Below are 10,714 nucleotides of genomic sequence, written 5' to 3'. Positions count from 1 at the left end.
GGTATATAAGTCATTTTACCTAGAAAAAAATAAGGAGATGACTTTCGGGATGGAGCGCCGTTGTCTCAAGGCGAAACTTGGGTAGGAGAACTTTTGCCCTCCGGCGGAGCGATTCCGCTGGGGGAACTTTCCTCCCGGAGGGGGAAATCATCGTCATCATCATCACCAACAACTCTCCCATCTTGGGGAGGGCAATATCCATCAACATCTTCAACAACACCATATCATCTCAAACCCTTGTTCATCTCTTGTGTTCAATCTTGTTACCGGAACTATAGATTGGTGCTTGTGGGTGACTAGTAGTGTTGATTACATCTTGTAGTTGATTACTATATGGTTTGTTTGGTGGAAGATTATATGTTCAGATCCAATATGCTATTAATACCCCTCTGATCTTGAGCATGCTTATCATTTGTGAGTAGTTACTGTTGTTCTTGAGGTCACGGAAGAAATCATGTTGCAAGTAATCATGTGAAGTTGATATGTGTTCAATATTTTGATAGTATGTATGTTGTGATTCCCTTAGTGTTGTCATGTGAACGTCGACTACATGACACTTCACCATATTTGGGCCTAAGGGAATGCATTGTGGAGTAGCAATTAGATGATGGGTTGCGAGAGTGACAGAAGCTTAAACCCCAGTTTATGCGCTATTCCGTAAGGGGGCAATTGGATCCAAAAGTTTAATGCTATGGTTAGAATTTATTCTTAATACTTTTCTCGTAGTTGCGGATGCTTGTGGGAGGGTTAATCATAAGTAGGAGGTTTGTTCAAGTAAGAACAACACCTAAGCACCGGTGCACCCACATATCAAATTATCAAAGTAGCGAACACAAATCAAACCAACATGGTGAAAGTTACTAGACGAAAATCCCGTGTACCCTCAAGAACGCTTTGCTTATCATAAGAAACCATTTTGTCCTTTCCTTTGCCTCAAAAGGATTGGGATACCTTTCTACACTTTTGCTACTATTATCGTTACTTGCTCGTTAGAAATTATCTTTCTATCAAACTACTCTGCTACTTACAATTTCAGCACTTGCAGACATTACCTTGTTGAAAACCACTTGTCATTTCCTTCTGCTCCTCATTGGGTTCGACACTCTTACTTATCGAAAAGAACTACTATTGATCCCCTATACTTGTGGGTCATCAGGTACCCTATCAATGGTGCTGGATTCTGTCAAGACCTTACATATCAGTATGTGGTGTTTCGATCTGAACATGATTATCGGCTTCTGTGATGCTTTCCATGTCTGGAGAATTTGTATATACAGGTGATGATATCAAGCACATTCATATACTTAAATAGAACTAACCATTCAGCTGTCTGATGGCTCATGTCTGTGTCGATATATTCCCCGGAGAGGAAGGGGTGATGCAGCACAGCTACGGTAGGTATTTCCCTCAGTGATGAGACCAAGGTTATCGAACCAATAGGAGAACCACGCAACACTATATAAACGGTACCTGCACACAAAGAACAAATACTTGCAACCCAACGCGTAAGAGGGGTTGTCAATCCATCCCGGGCAAAAGATAGATTGGTTTGTAGTAGATTGGATAAATAGATCTAGCGGAAAGGCAAAATTAAATAAATAACAAAAAATTGCAGCAATGTATTTTCGAGTTTTTGGAATAATAGATTTGAAAAAAGGGAGGCAAATAAGAGATGGGAAAGCAAATATGATAAAGAGTAGACCCGAGGGCCATAGAATTCACTAGTGCTTTTCTCGAGAAAAATAGGATACAACGGGTAAACAAATTACTGTTGGGAAATTGATAGACTTCAAATAATTATGACGATATCCAGGCAATGATCATTATATAGGCATCACGTCCAATTTTAGTAGACCGACTCCTGCCTGCATCTACTACTATTACTCCACACATCGACCGCTATCCTGCATGCATCTAGTGTATTAAGTTCATGGAAAAATGGGGTAATGCAATAAGAACGATGACTTGATTTAGACAAGATCTATTCATGTAGGAATAGACCCCATCTTGTTATCCTTAATAGCAACGATACATACATGTCATGTCCCCTTCTGTCACTAGGATTGAGCACCGTAAGATCGAACCCATCACAAAGCACCTCTTCCCATGGCAAGAAAAATCGATCTAGTTGGCCTAGCTAAACCAAAGATTCAAAGAAGAAATACAAAGCTATAAGATCATAAACTCAAAGTTCATCGGATCCCAACAAACACACCGCAAAAAGAGTTACATCAAATAGATCTCCAAGAGACCATTGTATTGATAATCAAAAGAGAGAGAGGAAACCATCTAGGTACTACCTACGGACCCGTAAGTCTACAATTAACTACTCACGCATCATCGGAGAGGCACCAATGAGGATGATGAACCCCTCCATGATGGTGTCTAGACTGAATCTGTTGTTTCTAGAACTTGTGCCGGCGGCAATTGTATTTCATCGACTCCCCTAGGGTTTTTGGATTTTCGCGGTATTTATAAAGCAAAGAGGTGGTGCAGGAGGCTACCGAGGTGGGCACAACCCACCAGGGCGCGCCTGGGTCCCCAAGAGCACCCAGGTGAGTTGTGCCTCCTCTGGGCACCCCTCTGGTACTTCTTTGGCCCATCTTGTGTGTTCTAGTCCAAAAAATCTACAAAAAGTTTCACTACATTTGGACTCCGTTTGGTATTGATTTTCTGTGAAGTAAAAAACAAGCAAAAAACATCAACTAGCACTAGGCACTATGTCAATATGTTAGTCCCAAAAAATGATATAAAGTTGCTAAAAATTATTGTAAAACATCCAAGAATGATAATATAACAACATGGAACAAGCAAAAATTATAGATACGTTGAAGACATATCAGCATCCTCAAGCTTATTTCCTAGTCGTCCTCGAGTACGTAAACGATAAAAACAGAATTTTTGATGTGGAATGTTACCTAACATGTTCATCACATATTCTTTTCTTTTGTAGCATGGACATATGGACTTTTATATGATTCAAAGCAATAGTTTAGTTTTAACATGAAGATTTGTTTCAAAATATCAACACTAAAGCAAGTTTATCCCTAGCCTATCATGCTCAATCATTGATCCATTCATCAAACACACTCGCATATTAGCTACACCCAATGCTCAAGTACGATCATAATGCCCCTTAGTTGGTGCTTTATAAGAGAATATGGAGACTCAAATAAAAATAAATATTGCATAAAGTAAATAGAAAGGCCCTTCATAGAGGGAAGTAGGGATTTGTAGAGGTGCCAGAGCTCAAAGCGAAAATATAGATATAAAACATTTTGTGTGTCATGCTTTTCCTGTCAATGAAAACGATCGAGTAGTTCCCAATACATTCCATGCTAGATATATCATAGGTGGTGTTGGAGAACGTAGCCATAATTCAAAATTTTCTTATGTGTCACCAAGATCAATCTAGGAGATTCTAGCAACGAGAGAGAGAGGGAGTGCATCTTCATATCCTTGAAGATCGCTAAGCGGAAGCGTTACAAGAACGCGGTTGATGGAGTCGTACTCGCAGTGATTCAAATCGCGGAAGATCCGATCAAGTGCCGAATGGACGGTGCCTCTATGTTCAACACACGTACAGCCCGAGGACGTATCCTCCTTCTTGATCTTGCAAGGGGAGAGGAGGAGTTGAGAGAGAACTCTGGCAGCACGATGGTGTGGTGGTGGTGGAGCTCGTGGTTCTCCGACAGATCTTCGCTAAGCACTACAAAGGAGGAGGAGGTGTTGGAGGAGGGAGGGGCTGCGCTAGGGAAGGGGTGCGGCTGCCCTCTCTGTTCCTCACTATATATAGGTGGAAGGGGGGAGGAGGAGGCGCCCTAGGGTTTCCTTAGAGGAGGGGCGGCGTCCATAGGGGAAACCATAGATGGGTTTGGGCGCCCCCACCCCTAGGAAACTTGCCCCCCAATTCTGGACTCCAATATCCTTCATCCAATATATCAATCTTCACCTCTAGACCATTCCGGAGTTCCTCGTCACATCTGGGATCTCATCCGGGACTCCAAACAACCTTCGGTAACCACATAATGTTCCCATTACAACTCTACCGTCACTGAACCTTAAGTGTGTAGACCCTGCGGGTTCGGGAACCATGCAGACATGACCGAGACATCTCTCTAGCCAATAACCAACAATGGGATCGGGATACCAATGTTGGCTCCCACATGTTCCACAATGATCTCATCAGATGAACCACAATGTCGTGGATTCAATCAATCTCGTATACAATTCCCTTTGTCCATCGATATGTTACTTGCCCAAGATTCGATCGTCGGTATCCCCATACCTCGTTCAATCTCATTACAGGGAAGTCTCTTTACTCGTTCCGTAACGCATGATCCCGTGGCTAACTCCTTAGTCACATTGAGCTCGTTATGATGATGCATTACCGAGTGAGCCCAGAGATACATCTCCGTCATATGGAGTGACAAATCCCAGCCTCGATTCGTGCCAACCCAACAGACACTATCGGAGATACCTGTAGTGCACCTTTATAGCCACCAGGTTACGTTGTGACGTTTGATACACCCAAAGCACTCCTACGGTATCCGGGAGTTGCACAATTTCATGGTCTAAGGAAATGATACTTGGCATTAGAAAAGCTTTAGCAAACGAACTACACGATCTTTTGCTATGCTTAGGATTGGGTCTTGTCCATCACATCATTCTCCTAATGATGTGATCCCGTTATCAACGACATCCAATGTCCATGGTCGGGAAACCATAACGATCTATTGATCAACGAGCTAGTCAACTAGAGGCTTACTAGGGACATGTTGTGGTCTATGTATTCACACATGTATTACGGTTTCCGGTTAATACAATTATAGCATGAACAATAGAAAATTATCATGAACAAGGAAATATAATAATAACCATTTTATTATTGCCTCTAGGGCATATTTCCAACAGTCTCCCACTTGCACTAGAGTCAAGAATCTAGTTCACATCGCCATGTGATCAACATTCATAGTTCACATTGCCATGTGACTAACACCCAAAGAGTTTACTAGAGTCAATAATCAAGTTCACATCGCCATGTGATTAACACTCAATGAGTTCTAGGGTTTGATCATGTTATGCTTACGAGAGAGGTTTCATTCAACGGGTCTGCAGCATTCAGATCCGTGTGTTCTTCGCAAATCTCTATTTCATATTGTAGATGTTGCTACTATGCTCCACTTGGAGCTATTCCAAATGGTTGCTCCACTATACGTATCCGGTTTGCTACTCAGAGTCATCCGTATAGGTGTTAAAGCTTGCATCGACGTAACCCTTTACACCGAATTCTTCATCACCTCCATAATCGAGAAGCATTTCCTTATTCCTAAGGACAATTTTTTGACCGCTGTCCAATGATCCACTCCTGGATCACTCTTATACCCCCTTGCCAGACACGTGGCAAGGCACATCGCGGTACACATCATGGCATATCGTATGGAGCCTATGGCTAAGGCATAGGGGACGACTTTCATCCTTTTTCTTTCTTCTGTCGTGGTCGAGCTTCAAGTATTAACTTCACACCTTACAACTCAAGCAAGCCTTCTTTGACTGATCCATCTTGAACTCCTTCAAGATCATGTCAAGGTATGTGCTCTGTGAAAGTCTTATCAGGTGTCTTAATCTATCTCTATAGAACTTGATACCCAACATGTAAGCAGTTTCACACAGGTCTTCCTTTGAAAAACTCCATTCAAACAACCCTTTATGCTTTCCTAAAATTCTACATCATTTCTGATAAACAATATGTCATCCACATACACCTATCAAAATGTTGTAGTGCTCCCACTCACTTTCTTGCAAATACAAGTTTCTTGCAAACATTGTATAAACCCAAATGCTTTGATCACCTCACCAAAGTGCATGTTGCAACTCCGAGATGCTTTCTCCAGTCCTTAGAAGGATCGCTAGAGTTTGCATACCTTTTAGCATCCTTAGGATCGACAAAACCTTCTGGTTGTATCACATACAGCCTTTCCTTATAGAAACCGTCAAGGAAACTTTGTTTTGACATCCATCTGCCAGATTTCGTAAATGAATATGCAGCAACTGCTAACATAATTCTAACAGACTTTAGCATCGCCATGATTGCGAAAGTCTCATCATAGTCAACTCCTTGAACTTGTCTGAAACTTCTTTGAGACAAGTCGAGCTCCATAAATGGTGACAATATCATTAGTGTCTGTCTTCTTCTTAAAGATCCATTTATTCTCAATGGCTTGCCGATCATCCGGCAAGTCCACCAAAGTCCATACTTTGTTCTCAAACATGGATCATATCTCGGATTTCATGGCTTCCAGCCATTTGTCTGAATCTGGGCCCACCATCGCTTCTTAATAGCTCATAGGTTCATCGTTGCCCAACAACATGACCTTTAAGACAGGGTTACCACTCAGAAGTTGTACACACCCTTGTCGACCTATGATGTTTGATAGTAATTTGATCTGAAGCTTCATGATCATCATTATTAGCTTTCTCTTCAACCGTCGTAAGTGCCACATAAACATCTTTCTGTGATGCGCCACTATCTGGTTGAAGTGAAGGTTCAACAACCTCATCAACTTCTATCTTCCTCCCATAGAATTCTTTCGAGAGAAACACTTTCTCGAGAAAGGACCTGTTCCTAGCGACAAACACTTTGCCCTCAGATCTGAGATAGAAGGTATACCCAATCATCTTGTTTGGGTATTCTATGAAGACACAATTTTCCGCATTGGCTTCGAGCTTTTCTGGCCGAAGCCTATCGACATAAGCATCGTAGCCCCGAACCTTATGAAACAACAACTTAGGTTTCTTGCCAAACCATAGTTCATACGGTGTTGTCTCCACGGACTTAGATGTTGCCCTATTTAAAGTGAATGTAGTTGTCTCTAATTCATAACCCCAAAATGATAGCGTTAGAGCGGTAAGAGACATCATAGATCGCACCATATCCAATAGGGTGTGATTACGACGTTCAGACACGCCATTGCGCTATGGTGTTCTAGGTGGCGTCAACTATGAAACGATTCCACCTTGTCTTTAGTGATTGCCAAACTCATAACTAAGATACTCTCCCTTTGATCAGATCATAGGAACTTGATCTTCTTGTTATGATGATTCTCAACTTCACTCATAAACTGCTTGAACTTTTCAAACGTTTCAGACCTATGCTTCATTGAGTGAATATACCCATATCTACTCAATTGATCGGTGAAGGTGAGAAAATAATGATATCCACCATGTGCGTCAACACTCATCGGACCGCACACATCAGCATGTGTGATTTCCAACTAGTCACTTGCCCGTTCCATTGTTCCAGAAATCGGGGTTTTAGTCATCTTGCTTATGAGACATGGTTCGCATGTGTCAGGTGATTCAATATCAAGTGACTCCACAAGTCCATTAGTATGGAGGTTCTTCATGTGCTTTACACCAATATGACCTAAGCGGCACTGCCACAAGAAAGTGGTACTATCATTATCAACTTTACATCTTTTGGCATCAATGTTATGACCATGTGTATCACTACGACCGAGATTCAATAAACCATTCACGTTGGGTGCATGACCATAGAAGGTATTATTCATGTAAACAGAATAACCATTATTCTCTGACTTAAATGAATAATTATATTGCAATAAACATGATCTAATCATGTTCATGCTCAACGCAGACACCAATACAAACAACACTTATCTGGGTTCAACACTAACCCCTAAGGTAGAGGGAGCGTGCGATGGTGATCACATCATCCTTGGAAACACTTCCAACACACATCATCACCTTGCCCTTAGCTAGTCTCCGTTTATTCCGTAGCTTTTGTTTCTAGTTACCACTATTAGCAACTGAACCGGTATATGATACCTATGTGCTACTAGGAGTACTAGTAAGGTACACATCAATAACACATATATCAAATATACTTTTGTTGAAGTCGCCAGCCTTCTTATCTACCATGTATTTGAGGCACTTTCGCTACCAGTGACCGTTCCCCTAATAGAAGCACTTCGTCTCGGGTTTGGGTTCTTGAGTTTCTTCACTGGAGCAGCAACTGGCTTGCCATTCATGAAGTTTCCCTTCTTTCCCTTGGCCTCATCTTTAAAACCAGTGGTCTTGTTAACCATCAACACTTGATGCTCCTTCTTGATTTCTACCTTTACGGCCTTAAGCATGACGAACAACTCTGGGATCATCTTCCCTTGCATGTTATAGTTCATCACGAAACTCTAGCAGCTTGGTGATAGTGACTGGAGAACTTTTGTCAATCACTCTCCTATATGGAAGATTAACTTCCAGTTGATTCAAGTGATTGAAGTACCCAGACATTCTGAGCACATGCTCACCAGCTGAGCTATTCTCCTCCATCTTGTATGCAAAGATCTTGTCAGAGGTCTCAAACCCCTCAACATGGGCATGAGCCTGAAATACCAATTTTAGCTCTTGGAACATCTCATATGTTCCATGGCATTCAAAACGCTTTTAGAGCCCTGACTCTAAGCCGTAAAGCATGGTGCACTAAACTATCAGGCAGTCATCAGAACATGTCTGCCAGATGTTCACAACATCCACAGACGACGCCAGAGGGGTTGGCACACCGAGCGGTGCATCAAGGACAGAAGCCTTCTGTGTAGCAGTGAGAACAATCCTCAGACTACGGCCCTAGTCCGCACAAATGCGTACAATATCTTTCAACTTAGTCTTTCTCTAGGAACGTATTAAAACAAAGAGCTTAAGTGCGAGCTATTAATCCACAACATAATTTGCAAAGACAATTTAGACTATGTTCATGGTAATTAAGTTCATCTAATCAAATTATTTAAGGAACTCCCACTCAGATAGACATCCATCTAGTCATCTAAGTGATACATAATCCGAATCGACTAGGCCGTGTCTGATCATCACGTCAGACGGACTAGTCATCAATGGTGAACATCTCCATGTTGATCGTATCTACTATACGACTCATGTTCGACTTTTCGGTCTCTTGTGTTCCGAGGCCATGTCTTTACGTGCTAGGCTCGTCAAGTCAACCTAAGTGTTTCGCATGTGTAAATCTGGCTTACACCTGTTGTATGCAAACGTTAGAATATATCACACCCGATCATCACGTGGTGCTTCAAAACAACGAACCTTCGCAACGGTGCACAGTTAGGGGGGCACATTTCATGAATTTTTTTAGTGATTGATCATATTATTTATGCTATCGTCGTTCTAAGCAAATAAGTTGTAACCATGACAAACATCACATGCAAATCATAAAGTGACATGATATGGCCAATATCATCTTGCTCCTTTGATCTCCATCTTTGAGGCGCGGCATGATCACCTTCGTCACCGGCATGACACCATGATCTTCATCATCATGATCTCCATCATCGTGTCTTCATGAAGTTGTCTCGCCATGTAGCTCCCAAGATGTGATTCTATCCCAATCACGTGATGAACTCGTGATTGGGGCACAACCACATTTCAAGCGCATAGCAAGGTGGATATCATTACAACATACCATGTACTGAATAGATGAGAAGACAAGATAAAGGCTTACACTCGCCACAAGCTACACCATGAATACATCAATACATAGCAATCATCATACAAAAGAGCAGGATCCGAGCATGGATGAAATCAAACGAAAAAGAAGAATGACATCCACCCTGCTAGCCCAGGCTTCCCGGACCTGGAACCTATCCCTTGACCGAAGAAGAAGAAGCGGAAGAACTCCAAATCAAGCAAGCATTGCTCTCACATCATATCATTGCATTACCTATACCTACAACTGTTGTTGTAGTAATCTGTGAGCCACGAGGACTCAGCAATCCCATTACCATGGGTATCAATACTAGCAAATCTTAATGGGTAAGGAAGGGGTAAAGTGGTGAGGTTGCAGCAGCAGCTAAGCAAAGTATGGTGGCTAACTTGCGAATACCAGAATAAGATGAGAAACTACGCAAACGGTCGCCAACTAGTAATGATCAAGAAGTGATCCTGAACTACTTACGTTCAAACATAACCCAACCATGTTCTCTTCTCGAACTTCCCCGAAAAGATACAGTCACGGTTACACAATGTGGTTGGTGTATTTTGATTGAGTTTACTTCAAGTTCTCTACAACCGGCTATTAACAAATTCCCATATGCCACATAACCGCGAGCACGACTCTCAAAATTTTAAACCCTATAGGGGTGTCCCAACTTAGCCCATGACAAACTCACGATCCGCGGAGACAATCCTCCTTCGCGGGACCCTCCGATCAGACTCGGAATCCTGGTGCACAAGACATTTCGACAATGGTAAAACAACACCAGCAAGACCGCCCAATGCGCCGACATCCCGATAGGAGCTGCACATATCTCATTCTCAGGGCAACACCGGATGAGACATCCTACGAGTAAAACCAAACCTCAAGTTTCCCCGAGGTGGCCCCGCAGTCTACCCATTTGGGACAAACACAATCAGCACTGGCCCCCAGCTATGTAGAAAATCCTTGGGTTCATGACGCCCTATGCCAATTAATTATTTAGTTTAAGTATTATTATGGCAAATGTTAAAACCAATGTTGGGCCTTGCTGGAAGAGTTTTATTCAAAGCAAACTATCAAGAGGGCCCCATACCCCTCACCATGTTAGGGACGCAAAATTAAGGAACATAACATCGGTATGACGGAAACTAGGGCGGCAAGAGTGGAACAAAACACCAGGCATAAGGTCGAGCCTTCCACCCTTTACCAAGT

Source organism: Triticum urartu, chromosome 3, assembly GCF_003073215.2.
Source record: "Triticum urartu cultivar G1812 chromosome 3, Tu2.1, whole genome shotgun sequence".
NCBI lineage: Eukaryota > Viridiplantae > Streptophyta > Magnoliopsida > Poales > Poaceae > Triticum > Triticum urartu.
This window is presented reverse-complemented; position numbering follows the sequence as displayed.